Source organism: Hesperophylax consimilis, chromosome 4, assembly GCF_061612785.1.
Source record: "Hesperophylax consimilis isolate HC1 chromosome 4, BYU_Hcon_1.0, whole genome shotgun sequence".
In the NCBI taxonomy this organism is placed as follows: domain Eukaryota; kingdom Metazoa; phylum Arthropoda; class Insecta; order Trichoptera; family Limnephilidae; genus Hesperophylax; species Hesperophylax consimilis.
Window position 1 is genome coordinate 37,270,412 of NC_142839.1, and position 15,819 is coordinate 37,286,230.

A 15,819-nucleotide genomic window follows, 5' to 3' on the forward strand; every position below is an offset into this window, starting at 1 on the left:
TCAGAAAAAAATGCTAATAAACGTTGGTTGTGCAAGGTGTTGCCAGCATCTCGTTAAATACACATTCATATTATAAGTATGCAGGGAGGAAGGTACCTACCTGCCGGGTTACAATGTTATCTATATTTTTTTTTATAACGCAGCGCTCAAGACTGTGCTGTTTGGAACATGAAGATTGTGAGGCGGGAAGTTGATGACGTTCCATTATTTTATAGGCGATATCTGTTTTTTTCACAAGAAAACTATTGTTTTCGTTGGAAAATTCTAATTTAAATGGCGTGTTTGTGCAGCATTGGTTGTCTTATAATGTATTGTTGCTGTTGTTATAATTAAAAGTGATAATTTTTGCACTATTGTGATATAATTGATCAAAAATCAGAAAGAAAGAAAATGTTAACCATTATTTTTTTCATTGTTTTTAAGTTAGTTAGTGAAATATATTAGTGAACTATAGTAATAAACTATAGCGGTGAAACATCTTTATAGTTTTACACCTATCATAACCCAGAATCGTAGGTAAGTTAACAATACCTATAATAAATCTACAGATTATTTGAATCGTTACTAGGAATGAGTTTTATTAGCCAGTGAATTTAGATATCGGTTTTTTTAGTTTTACATTAGTGTTAAATGGAGTGCACAGATACGGAAATCGAATGATACCGAAAAAGGCATTTTTTGTAAGTAGATCAAAATTTATAAACTTAACACCATTCATTGAGTCTAGAGCATATTGGAATTAAAATCTATGACCCCGTATGCCGTAAGCCTTTATTGATAGTCTTGTACCACGTGGAGCGGCACGTGACCTCTGCGGGACAAGGGCGGGGGTGGGAAGGGGTTGGTATAGGGGCCAGTCCAACAAAGTTTGATTGAACCCTCGACTAGAGTAATTCTACTCCGCAAACGCGTGGCGGTTTAGTGCGCCAATACAATAATGCCACAATGGACAGCCCCTGTGGTCTGATGGGTAGAATCTCTGACGTACAAAGGGTGTTCGTTGAAACCGCACAAAACGGAGGTAGTGCGTTCGATTCACGTAAAAGATTAGCAAAGTTATTTATATTGATGAAATTATGAGATTTTTGCACTTTATGAAAGAATTTCATTGTATCGGCGAATAAAAAATTACCGCTATTCGCATTTACGCATAAAACTCATTTTCACACATGTCGCATGGATTTTATTAGGTACTTTGTTTTGCAAATGATATTGGTGAACTTTCTTTTCACTCTTCCTTATCGATTTCATGATTTTTTTTAAATAACTTTATACAAGATTCATGTGAGTATATCGAGTAGGTACCTACCTACCTACCACAATATTTTTGACTGAGCGTTGTGAAGACTTGTTTTAACTCAACCGTTTTGAATTTCGTCTGTCTGTAAATTTGTTTGTACGTTCCGTTTTCGATTCGTTTCGAAAGATAATTTTTTCAAACGTCGTGTTCATTTGGGCTTTCTCATTCGCATTTTTTCAATATCATGTTACCTACCTGCCTAAAGAAAGTCTGAAAAAGAATTGTCGTTGATATAGTAAAATTTCTTCGGATAAATTGTAGAATTCCTTTTTTGAATATAGAAAAAATGTTGCTTAATTAAAATATATGGATTATAATTAAAAAGGTAGGTATTTAAGTACCTACGTACATACAAATCTTATGATTCGAAAGAAATATTGATTTTGATTTAGTAAATGAGAGAAAATTTTAAACCTGCTTTTTTGGACGCGAGGTCTACTACTTCCCAGGCTACTAGGTATGTAGTTTTAAACGTCAGAAGTGGATTCCAGATCGGCATTCTCATTTGCGTACTCGTGGGGCTTGACACTGTAGATGTTCCTGTGGACTCTGGCAAGCCATAACGTTGAATAGATTGACAATGTTAGATATCTGAACAAGCGGAGCTAACGTAAAAATCAACTATTTATGGAGCCGATACTAAATCCAATATTTTTTTTATATCCTCCAGAAAAATATACCCATAGATATCGTTTCTGTGAATTTTCTTATTCAAAATATTTATGCGCCTATATCTAATTTTTTTTCCCATTATTTTAATGCGTGCATCAATATTACCATAGAAAGTTCGATCAGACAAGCCACGCGGCGGCCTTTTCATTAAAAACAAAACGATGCTCTGAATTTGTGATCGCTTTTGTTTTCGCTTTGAAATTCAATACCTCTCCCCCTTCACTTACTACAGGACAGGATTGAGTTTTAAAAAATAATTCAAAAACGCGATTTTAAATTTCTACCTCTGTGAAATAATTATACACTAGAAAAAAAAATCAATATCGTATCGGATTGTACGGAAACGTCTTTGAAGCAAAGCTTGTTACGGGAGTTCGCGTAAACGACAAATTTAACACTTAATAAATAGGTCCCAATGGTCGAGTGGTTTAAGACGCCTGTCCTGGTAAGACAAGAGATCCTGGGTTCAATTCCTAATTGTGTCGTTATCTTTTTATTTTTCTGTGTCTTGTTCTGTTTCATGTTTCGTTTAGATTTATTAGTATAATCTTATTCTTCAAAGATAAGATTTTGAATTTACAGGGTGTTTTGATGGCCACTTTTTGGGCCGCCCCTGCCTCCTCTGTCCAATCTTGTATTACCATGTTATTGTTGATGACGACACAAATCCTATCAATTCACTGACAATAATAGTACAAGGGTTATTTGGACCACCCTTTGTTTATTGGGAAATTTAATATAACATCCAATAATCTAAGTACCAACCCCAGTTACTACAACGGCGTAAGTAGGTACCTATCTAACTCCATCACTCGTTTTATTATCGGTAGGTAGAAAATCAGTCATCCTATTGACCGGATTAATTAAGGGGTATTTCGTATTTTTCATTTTCCCTAAACAATGTTATGCATTCTTATGTACTTGGCTTACTGTCTTGTCAGGTGAATCAGATTGTGTAGCGTGTTTTGTATATTTAATTAATTTATTATGAGAACGTTGCTAGGAGGCAATATGCGCCTTTAAATGAGCTCACTAGTTAATACAGTCATTGTCCGCAGTACGTAGGACATGGCGCGATCAAGTTAAATAAATACTTCAGTCTTCAGTCGGGTCATTGCGAAAGTCTGAATAACTTAATAGTAGATATGAATGAGGCGATAAATGAATCTGGATGAAGCAAGGAGTGTAAGATAAATAACTTAGTTAGTTAGTTAGTTAGTTAAATATCTGTGCTTTTTTCCAACATCTCAGAGCTTATACCCAAGATTAAATGTATATAATTATAAATATACGGAGACGATGGATTGAAGATAAATGCAAAGGAAAGAATAGAGCAGATTATGAGATCACGACTTTCTAAATATTTCACTAAATATGGCTATATATCGTCGCTCTAGTTCGTTTTTGTCCAACAGACCAAAACGTAAATCGGAAGAAACAGGACTTCAAAGTTTTTTTTTACGAAAAACGCATATACAATGAAATTAGCTCATTCTAAACTTACTAAAATGATTTAAAGTAATGAAATTATTATTTTTAAGTAAAATTCGTTTCAAATGTTTAAAATTACGCAGAAAACACGTTTTTAATTTGAATGTAGGACACAGTGTTGGATAAACAAGCTCAGAATATTGATTTAATTTTGGTGGAATTAAGACTGCGTTTTTTTTCACTTATGTCGTATAAATAAACGCTTTCGGAGAACAACTGCATACTTAACTCAATTTCGCCAAAAAATTGATCTGTTGGAAAATAACGAACTAGAGCGACGATATATACATATATAGGTAGAAACACATGAGAAGAAAAACTAACCTTAAATTGAGTGTTTTTCGAGCTATTTTTACTGCCTTTCCTATACTTAATTGGTCTCTTAATGAAGTATTATTACCCTAGTAAAACTGACCTCATACCAGTAAAAAGCATTAAGAGCAGCGTCGTTAGTATTTACATTGTAGTTATGCGCGGACGAGTAGCTTAATTTAGGGGAATTGAAGTGGGGAACACTAAAGATCTCCCCTCTTTCTTGAATTGAGCGTAAATTCGACAACAGCTTTTATGTTCTTAGGCTACCGATTTTATTACGGGACAAATCTCATTATTATGTTGATTGAATACATTATATTTTACGATGATACAACGTTGGAGATGATAAAATTATCATGTCCTTAATCAGCCTTAAGCATTTAATTTCCTCTGAACGTTAAAACGTTTGTCTTTGGTATTTTGAACTATGAAGCGCTTACCAATTACTAAAGAGGGTTGTTTCAGAGAATTTGAACAAATCTTCAAATTTCAATGTTTATTTTTTAATTTTGTGAAATTTCTTATTCTCAAATTCTTTTATTATTTCAGTTCCGTCAAGTAACTGGACAATGATATAATAACAGAACTTGAATAGGACATTCGAGTCGCAAATGAGCGTTGTAATTTTATAAATTGTTTAAACTTACGGACTTTGCCAGAGAAATAATACTAATATTCTTTTAATACAAGTAAAATAGAGTTTGATAAATGACGTAAATCGTTCATGAAAATTTGGTCATACGACGAATGCTCGACGACTTCCGTTGTCGAGACTCTCGGCTAGGAATCCGGAGGTTTCGGGTTCAAATGAGTAAGTTTTATTTAATTAATTTGTGTTGTTTCACATTTCATTCAATAAAAATAATATAAAGTGTACTTGCGGCACGTTCCAGAGTGGACAATATTCTCAGTGTCGCTCTGGTGTTAGACCACTATTATAATCAAAATGGCTTTAGCCGTGTTTGGTGATCAGATCTGAATAGTTAGGAACTTCCTGTCATTCCTTTTTCCCATTTCCTTCCCTTACCCATTACTTTCAGCCTCACATCATACCCCAAATTGGAGATGCCATAGTCTCACTGGCTCCAAATGGTTGGGAGCATTTGGGATTCTTGTCCTCTGCAGATCTTTTTTTAATATTGCCAAGAATCAAATTCCCATGCATATAAGAATTTTTAAATTTACTTTATGTTTAACTTTATTCAAAAATATATTTTTCCGGATCTCAGTACCGTAGTAACAATTTTACATCAAATGATTTTGTTTGTTAATTTTAAAAATCTGCATGGTGACGCTCGAATCTGCACATTACGCATTAAAGAGTTTGGCTGATTTATTGAAATCCTGTTAAAAATGTGATGTTAATCCATTTCTATGTGTTCATGCAGGTGTGCTTTTATTAATAAATACTATGATGAGATGCCACAATATTAGAATTATTATGAACATGTGTTCCGCCGTCCTCGTAACACATAAAGTTTTACTGATACTTTGTTAGGAAATCTGTCCATTCATTCGTTAAAGGCCTGTAGTGCCGTTTTCAACAGGAATACGAAAATTTTTATAAATTATATTTAATAAATTAGCAGTATTTTATATAAGCAAGTTTTCTACGTTTTTAAGTGCAGAAATGAGAGGGTTGTGTTACAGTTATTGGATTTTCTGGGTTCGAATGTTGACTAGCTTAACGAGTAGACCGCACTCAGCAACTAAGCTATAGCCATCCATACTTCAACTTCCAAATATCTTCATTCCCTGAAACGTGAAAAAAGTCAGTTCAAAGTACGCGAGTGTCTTCGATCTCCATATATCTACAGAGTACCTACCTATAGGAGATATGGGTACATGGTATGTATATCCCATTCTTTTCTGATGTCGGGAAGCTTCACAGACACCCGGCAATCCAGAGTCCAGACCCTATCATCAGTCTGATTCTTTAATGGGTGACTCACGGTCTGAGCGGGGTCCTTCAAGGCCAGCCCTGAATCCATAGATTCTCAAACTTCCAATCGAAACCTTCAAAGTATTGGCTCATCAATTTTTCAAGATTTCGCCCCTTTTTTCATTTGTCGTAGGTAAATGGTAAGTGACTACATCACATCTTGCAAGGGTTTTCAATACCCTTTTTTCTATTTTTCTCTTACTGAACAAATTGTCATATTCTTTTCAAAATTTCGACTTTCGGAATTTGAAAAGTTAAAGTTTCGTAATGGAAATAACAAATAGTAAAAGATAAAAGAAAATGAACATTTTTAAGGCAGTACATAGTACAGGTAAATTAGGGTTTTATAAATGACAAAATTCATTAGTCATAAAATCATATTGGCATAATAAATGAAGATCTGCAAAATCCGACCAAAAAATGAGGGGGGGGGGGGAATTTCTGAAAAATTGGTCTTCACAAACTAGATCAAATTAGGTATAGTTTAATCGATTGAGACTTCCACATTGATAGCATCAATGTTTGGTGAGATAATACAGTTTGTTTTTACTGCAGAAACATTAAATTGTTCTTCCGAATTAAAAAAAAATCAGTCTAACTACTTTTATAAGAATAAAGTAAAGCGTTAGTAAGGTTTTCCAGATGTTTGAGCAACATTGATCCAGAGGGGATCTTAATCAGGATTGAGATTTGAAGAATTTATCAAAAGCGGTGGCACAAATGAAATAACGGAGCGTTACGAATTCAATTGTTCCTACACTGTCTTCTGGACACTGTTTTTGAAGGATTCAATTTGCCGTGTGAAGGTTCAAATGCTCTTTCAGTTAGGCAAGTTTTGTTCTTGAAATGTGATAAAAAGGCAAATTTAATCTAATTTTAGAATTTTTTTTTCATATATTCGGTCTCATAAAATATTAATATTGGGTGATCATTGCATCGTTTCTATAAAGATAATGGTGAGAAGATTTAATGTAGTTAACTATCTACCTAATTGTTTGCTTTGTATTATTGTCAGATGCGCTATCGGCATAAAAAATATGACTTAATTTTCTGTTCCAATCAGCCAAATATTTCGCCAATATTTTCAAATATACGTTTGCCTAATAATGTCAACTCTTTCTAGAATCATTGGCACTCACACCTTCGTCGGAGCTGAAGAATCGAATTGCCCGCACTTGCCAATAGAATCCATTTTCTGAAAAACCTGACCGAAAAGAATAGGAAAACAATGCCTAATGTAGAAGGAATTACCTAGTAGGCGCCTTTTAACAGTGTTAGCATTTAAAATTTATTCTGCTAGCTGCCATATTTCTAATGCAAATGTATACGTGGTACCTACCTATTCCCAAATTAAAGCGTTTTGATAGTGCCCATTAAATCGTCAGTATCAGAGACCGCGTCATCTGGTCATGATACGAGTACCTACCTTTGGTAGTCGCGCGGTAGTACCAGCTTATCGCGCGCAGGATCCAGCGCGGCCGTCACGCGACGCGACATTCTCGTACCATAGACACAGACCTCCATCTGCGCTCCGCACTAACATCAAACCCCTCGCCCCGCTTTCGTTATGTTTTCGGTTTGTTAAATGGTGTTTGATGTTTTGGATTTTTAGCCCAAATAATAATTCGTGGGTAAGTACTACGAGTCACATCATATTTTTTGATACACAAAAAAAAACAACCTTAACGTTAAGAGACGTGGGAAATGGTTAGGTTTTTAAATAGAATAATTAACACTATCTCAGAAATTTTTGGTGAAATTTACAAAATCTTGCTTATTTTCTCAGCATCGCGATATACTGCGAGATGGACTCTTCCCGTTGCTGCCGGGTTTTCAATACTTGTATTTTTCCGCCATCACTGATGGTTATGGCTGCAGATGATCCTGCATCACTTAGGTCTTCGTACTGCGTTTCTATTGGTCTCGCCGGGCTACATAAATTGACCATAAGTTCATATGCCAAATCGCCCACCACTGAAATTCATGTGGGTACTTTTTATGTTTGTACCGTTTGATTTATCAAAAAACTGCTATTCTTTCACAGTAAATTTCATTCTCTTCTTTTAAAATTTCCATTTACCACAAAGATTTCACTAATCTTAGTCACTGTTATCATTACTATTGCAAAGCACAAACTGTAAAAGGGTTTTAACAATAAATTGTTCCAGTCTTCCTGATATTTTCATTACCCCTGTGAATAGAGCCTAAGAAAAAGAGGCTAACCAAGATGGTAAACAGACTGCTCGGAACTGTTAAAAAATCTTCTGATATCGGTTTTATATAAAATTTTGATTTATTTGAATTTAATATTACAAAAGGTTTTTTTCCAACTGTTATTTTTAACGCAATTTTCATAATTAAAGACACAAATTAACTTCAATTCTGCTTTCGCTCAAAATATGCATATTTTATAAAATCATCAATCTAAAATCTGACTTCCACGTTGTTATATCCTCTTCGTTAAATGCGAAAACTGTTTTTAAAAACCGTTCCCCTTGTCAAACTTACTCCACAGACAATTGAGCACATGTGGGGTAGGACGGGGAAAGTGGACGATCAACATTAATATATGTAAATTGACAAACAATTGTGGAGATTGTAAAGGCATGTGCGATACTGATCGGTGATGGCCCAGTATACATCGCCAGGGACAACGCCGAAAATATACAAGTACGTAATTAAAAATAACTACTTACTATTTTTTGGAACACTAACACTTAAAATATATTTTAAGTCATGCACTCACGGAGAATAATGAGTATTGTTAATTTATTAAGAATATCTTAAAATAATTCGACACCAGTTAAAAACGGGATTGCAGACCTTTTACTGACGAACTTTTAGTCAGTTCCTAAAATATCGGAAATCGGTACACGTATGCATGTACCTGCATTTGCTTTCATAATAATATATACAATGACGAGATGCGAAAATATTATGAATACATTTTTACGTTCCGACATCGTGATAATACATTTATTTTTTTAGTAAAAGTTTAACAGGAAACCTATCAATTCATTCGTTAAGGGCCTGCAATCCAGTTTATGACCGTTATTGTTATTTAAAAAATTGAAGTGGCGTTGTTGGAATTTATTAGTGAATGAAACATTTTGTTAACGGTATCGCTTTTTTAATGTGAATACCACACAACAGTTCCAACTGTTACAGTATGGAGCTGGTAGGATTATGGCATCCTTAATTTGGATAGGTATGTTGTGAGGCTGAAGGTAGAAGGGGGGGAAACTAGATTGAAAAGAGAAATGTGGGGAAGCACCTGGCGATTCCGATCTAGCCACAAAACACGGACAGAGGCTCTTCGAGCAACTTTTAATTCCTAAATGTCGGAATTTAACCGTGTAAATAGGGACAATATCTTCTACTCTGATTACTTCTTACTTGACAAAGCTGACTAAAATCATGAACTAGAATGTTCTGAAATAATAATTTCATAAGCTGGAGCAATTTGGGAGGCGGATACGGGTACCGCCGCCCCGAAAAACATTTAAATAACCAAAACCTCTGCCATAGGTCACACCAAGTGGTTCGCTACGTTTGGTAACTTAGCAGGGGTTCCCGGGTTCGTGGATTTGTCTAGGTCTTGGTGGCGGATGCGTCTGCTCACCTACTATGTGGCGGGCTAAATTTGGAGAGGCTGGTTGAGGGAGATATTTTTGACTCACCAGCAGGACTTTCTCGACCCTTCGCCTTGCACAACTGTGGGAGGGATGAACTGAAACGTCTGTCACTCCTGGACACACTGACCCCCAGATTCCTAACCATCCCTCATACAGCATCCTCAAAGATGAAAATTTATTTTCCTCAGGGTCTCCTGAATGTAAAAAAAGCGTTTTGAAATATTCCTAATATTCTTGAATCCGAGCAATACAAGATTTAGAATTTCTGTCCCGATTTTTCAAATACTCACACTTTACAACCTTATACTACCTACCGACAAATTCAGTTCGTACAATACACAATAAACATTTCATCAGAACTGACATCGAATGAAGATTTTATTATCATGTCTCATTCAAACCGTGTTATTTTAAAATTATGTATCAATATAACTTTAGTTTTCATGATGTGTATTATCGAAAACACGAAAGCTGTTGGATGCCTCACCTACCGCCCTTGAAACTTCTGTGAGTCGCGTGCCACGTCAATACAAATGCCAATTGCGATGTTTGAAGTAAATAATATGTAAATCACTCAGTGGCGGGGTGTGGGGTGCGCCACCCATCAGCCATATGGCACTGGCCATTTAATATGTAATAATAATATCATTATGCACAGTGTACCTCATCACGGCAATTGCCGCAACACGGATCTTAATTGATGACAATAATAATCCCAATGGAGGAAGGATGATTCACACTCTGCCATGCTTTATACGGCACCAATTTAATTGCGAGTGTTGCCAGGAATTAAATTTATTCTGTGTTGGGGGTGGTAAATTTTATTGATGGTTTTTAAATCTGATGGAATTGGCTTTATTTAGGATGCTGTGGAAATTGCAGATAGTAGATTGTCTGCTGTTGTTTTATCCCGGCTCGATGTCGGCTTTTACACCAGTTTTTTTTCAAAATTAATTTTATTAGAGCTGTCTGAAATATATTAAAATTTCGAATCAAGTTACGAGTGTGATGAATGAATAGACGATTCATTAGATAGAAAAAACATAGGTATTTACTAACGATTTATATTTCAACGTATTTAAACATAGCTGTTGTAACATTTTTTAATGTGAATACCGCAAAAGACTCACAACTGTTCCCAACCTTCTGAAGCCAGTGAGACCATGGCATCCCCAATTAGGGTATGTTGTAAGGCTGAATATAGTAAGGAGGGGAAGGAGACGGGGAAGAGGAAAGTGGGAAAGCACCTAGCTATTCAGATCTCGTAAACAAACAGGGCTAAAGTCATTTCAAGCAACCTTTTAATTTTTTATTTATTTTTTTATTATTTATACCCGCTAAACTGCCAAAGCAGTTTGTCAGCAGGTCAGTTTAACAATATTCATATATTACTAAAGCATACATATAACGAGAAATCACAATATTTAAAATAGATACAGAAGAATAACTTAAATAACTACAAAACAGAGACATATATAAAAAAAGATACAATAGAATTACTTTTAACTTACTACAATACAAAATAATAAAATACAAAGAAAGTCAGTTGTAACACAGGCAAATTACTCATATTCATATATATACATATGCATAAGATTATAAACAATATCAGTATAAAAAAGCTTGATCTATTAACCATTTTATAATATTATTTTTTAATTCAGTGTTGCAATTTGATTGAATTTTTATGTCCTTTGGAATCTTATTGAATATGGTAGGCACAAGATAAGAGAAAGCCCGTTGTCCGTATTTATTTATAATTTTCGAATTGTGATCTTACACCAGGATGATACTGAGAGTATTGTCCACTTCTTTTGACTTTTTTCGGAACTTGATACAATTTTAGTACCTACTTGTAGATGTATGTAGTCGTGTCACGTGTCATTTAAATTCAATGTATTCCCATTCCACATTTTTTACAGTACATATATTTACATTAGCTCCACGCTGGCCGATGCCAGGGATCTTTAGGGATGCTGTGTGCAGGGTCTTTTTAGGGAAATGAAGAAAAGAAAGAGAGGGAAGGAAAAAGGTATGAGGGATGGGCTGGAATCTGGGGGTTAATGTGTCCAGGAGTGACGGACGTAAGAAATCATCCCATCCCTCGTGAAGGCCGAGAGGGCACGGCTGGAAATATTAAAATATGTCCCTTAGCCAGTCTCTTCCGATCCGCCGCGAAGACCTAGACGTACTTCACCTCACAAACCTGTAAACCCCTGCTAAATCACCAAACGTAGCGATCCACTTGGGGTGACCGATGACAGGGGTGTTGCATCCAATAAATGGTTCCCGGGGCGGTTTTTCGAAAATATAAGTGGCGACCATCACTTCTGTGCCCTCGCCCACGAGCCGTCCTGGGTATGTCCTTACTAAACCAAATAACAAACTTTTAATCAACTCATTCGATTCAACAAATTAAATAATGTCCTCGTGAATTTCCCATGTTGTCCTCTACAAATATCCGACAGCACAGGACAAATAAAAGGCCATTATTTGTAATCCTTTGTTTTCACATTGTACCAACCCTTTTGTTTTTCAAGCGAATAAATGTAAACAAGAATCAAAACGATAAACTTGAAACCCTCTCCATAAAATTTTGTTTCGCATTAATTATTTTTTGTAAATGACACAAAATTCATGTAAAAATCATTCCATAATCACAACACGAATGGCTTGTGAGTCAGCCGGGTACCTACTTACATCAACATTTATCCCCGTAGCAGTGCTTCTTATCTCTTAACTTAATTGATTGAAGTCTTCGTAAATATAAAAATTTCCAAATAATTTTATTTCCAATGAAAGTGAGGGGATTTCAGTTTACTATCGGAATTTACTTATTTAAACGCATATTTGTATAACAGTGAACTTGAAATCATAAGTACAGTGCACCTTCTTAGAATTTCTGTATTACGTATATAAGAAATAAAAAATGTAGGTAAATGTAATTTTATAGTAGGAAAAAAATAGGTGTATACACGGCGTCCGAAAGCAAGCGGGTAACTGATGAATCTATTTGACTTTGACGATGTTGTATAACTTTTATTGATTTGAACTTTTCTTTTTTGAGTAAATCGAGTCCGCAGATGGAATTTTTGAGGGCAATTTTGAATTAATTGTTTAATGTCTTTTAAAATGCGTTAGACCCGACACAAATTGCTCCGATCGAAAAAAAAAAAGATTCTTGGGTTCTCTGTGATATTACGTGTTTCCGGACACCGTTTATAAGCGATAAACTTAAGTTTATTTAAGCGACATACTACAAACTAACGAATGCGTCGTTACTTAACTTAATAGCTACCAGTTTAATAAATAATACAGTAATTAAAATAAATAGAGTGTCACATTACTAAACGGTTAGTTGAGAGATATAAAAGGGTTGAGGGATGTAGAAAAGATATAGTTTTTATGTTCGGATTTACTGACAAACATATTGCTAGGTAGGTACACTAATAACGAAAGTATTTACAAATTGTTCAATAAATAAATAAATAAAAAATTGCGATAGAAAATTACGGATTTTTTTTATAATTTTGGAGTGGGTTCGAGGCTTAAGGCGATGCGCTGCGAAGTAATGCAAAATCATGTGTTTTTGATTGCTTACACATTTTAAAGATGCTTTAATTAAATACTGCAAGTAGGGCACATATTAGCCTTTGAAATAGTTTTGATTTTTTTATATATAATATTATAAGCCCCGAAAAAATAAAGTATCAGGTGTATAAAAACTGCTATAAAGTGCTAAATCTCCTACTTACGAAGCTTTTTTCGGAAATGTTTTTTTTGCATAATGTGCTAAATAAAGTTCTTTGGAAAATTATAGGAAAACATATTCGGGTCTGAAATTCATTAAATTAAATAAAGCACTCTTTTTGGCGATGTTTTTTTGATTAAATCAAAAAAGGCGGCTTTTACTAAGCGGGAATTACAACCTTATCGCCATCTAAGGAATGCTTTTGTTAGTGGACCGATTTCGAATGTTACACGACGTGATGCATTGACTTAATTAGTATTGATTAATAACTACCGAACCACCGCTCATTGTAATTTTTTGGTCTATACTTTATTTGGTAATTTTCATTACATCGTTTATCCCGACAAAGAAACCTTTAGTCAGAGGGGTATAACTCCGATCGAATATTGGAACCGACATATTGTGACATATGATTGCCTAAAAATATCCACCAATGAAAAACTCTGAAAGTCTATGGAATAAACTTTCAGAGTTTTTCATTGTTGTATAGTGTAATAAGTAGGATCCGAATCAGAATTTTACTGTCTATATATTGGCATATCTATGTTTTTTTAGGACCAATTTGTTTCGAACAAAAAGCCCGTCTAGTGAGTGGTTTATTTACGCATTTGGTTTTGAAACATGTCGATTATTTTTATAAAATAGTTGTGTATACAGAATAATTTTAATTAAAATGACGCCACAAAGTGAATTTGCAATAATCGATGAAGTACCAATATAGCTTTAAAATAGTACTAGTAATAGTTTATTATTTATGGTTTCCTTGTAATTATTTTCAAACTGTACGAGCGGAAGAAGCTTGACGCGAATAAGTCGTCTATATTACTCTGCATTCGAATGTACGTAGTTGAAATTCAATTAAATAAAATTGTTAATAATATTAACATTGAGATGGTAAAAATATTATTGTTGCAATGAAACATGTCACATTTACTGTTGGGTACCAACTCACTGCCCACATCAATGATAGTATCTGCCGTTGTGCGATCTGGTACAAGCTGGCAATAAGCATTTTATTTCTTTTAGCAGCAGCTTGCGGAAATGCGTTTTATTTATTTTCCATAGAAAAACACCTTTCGTTTCGCTAGTGCCATTACACTCCGCGGCGGTAGAAAAAAACACTGGTAACGTGAAAACCCGCATAGAAGCGTATTTTCTTCATTTGGGTCAGGATAATTTTTCTCTTCGCTGACATGGCTCCGTTTTTCAAATCATGTTTCGACAGTGACCGGATATATCATCAAAATGACAATTCAACACACCTCCAAAAAGTGATATAAAAATCATGAAAAGTGATTAGGTTTAATTGGTTACATAGGTAACTATTAAACCTAGTTTTTGTTTCATCACTTTTAATGACTCTATATTACTTTTTAAAGGTGTGTTGAATTTCCATTTTGATAAAATATCATATATATATACTTCCCTATTGCATAATGTTATTCTATTTTCCTTATAATTAGTGTAACTCGCTCACCAAGCACAAGAACCAGTTTCTTATTTGGTGAGATTGCGATTATAAATATATTTTCAATCATATCTTATTTATATAACACACTGTACCCACTTATATATGAATAAATAAAAAAAAAATATATAAACGTTTTTTATTTGATGTGCGACATCTCTTGACATTTGTAGGTCTGGGAAAAAAATTTAAAAAAAATTATAGCGAAATATCGTAATGAGTAACACCTCCAATTGTAATATTTTATCGTATCTCATAATTTTTCATTTTAATTTGACTAGATTTGTTGATTGCGTAACGTATTTACTTTCCATTAAAAACAACAAATTTAATTTAATTGTAATACTTATGGCAAAAAATACAATATTTTTTACATTATGCTAAAAATTCCTTCTTGGTTTTTTAGTGTTTTCTTTTACTTGTTAACCTATATACAGGCTTAGCCCTAGAGAGGTTGAATTGATGAGAAAAAACATGACTTATAAACAGTGAGATAAAATAAATAAATATAAATACATTTTTTTTACATTCTGGGGCTACGAATAAACTATAAATAAAACTAACAATATTTGACAATCTCCTTCTACTCACCACAGTAAGAAGAAAATTTTGCTTGTGTTGTGATGGAGGACTTAGCCAGTTAAGGAACTGGACACATTTATGTTAGAAGAGTAGATATTCTCACTACTCATGATTGCCCTGTTAAAGATCACCATTCCGAATCGAAAAGTTGCTTGAAACGGTTTTATCCTTGTTTTGTAACCAGACCCAAACAGCCAAGTACTTCATAAACTTCCCCTTCCCATATCCCCCCCTTTCCGATTCCATTAGCCTTATAACGTACCCCAATTCAGTATTCCAAAGTCCCACTGACTCTGGACAATTGGGACTCTTGTTCGGTAGGACACAAACGCAATGCCAACTACGCCACTTACCGGTCAGTGGATGAGTTGGTTATTTTATTTTACTTACGTTAGAGAGCGTGACTTGTATTTTCCCGCTTTGAATATTAGTGAAACCATATTTGAAAATCTTGGCACGCTTTGAGAATCCTGAATAGGATAGATGGCAGGTGAACAACAGTTAGCTTCTGCCTAGAGAAGTACTTAATCCTACGTATGTACTGTAGTAAAGATATTGGAATACCAATTATTACTTTCCAGGTGCTCACAGCAGTGCGCGCGCGCTAACAGGATTAACCTACCACCAGGTACCAGTAGTAGGTACCACCTACCTACAGACTGA

At 34.6% G+C, this 15,819-nt stretch overlaps 1 protein-coding gene across 1 annotated transcript in view; it reads left to right on the forward strand.

Moving 5' to 3' along the window:
- Positions 1 to 385: 385 nt before the first annotated feature.
- mei-W68 (meiotic W68) overlaps positions 386 to 15,819 on the forward strand; it is a 40,074-nt gene continuing 24,640 nt past the window's right edge. Inside the window, exon 1 of the mRNA XM_089631459.1 lies at positions 386 to 516. The gene's annotated coding sequence lies outside the window, so the exon portion shown is untranslated. The remainder of the gene's footprint in view (positions 517 to 15,819) is intronic.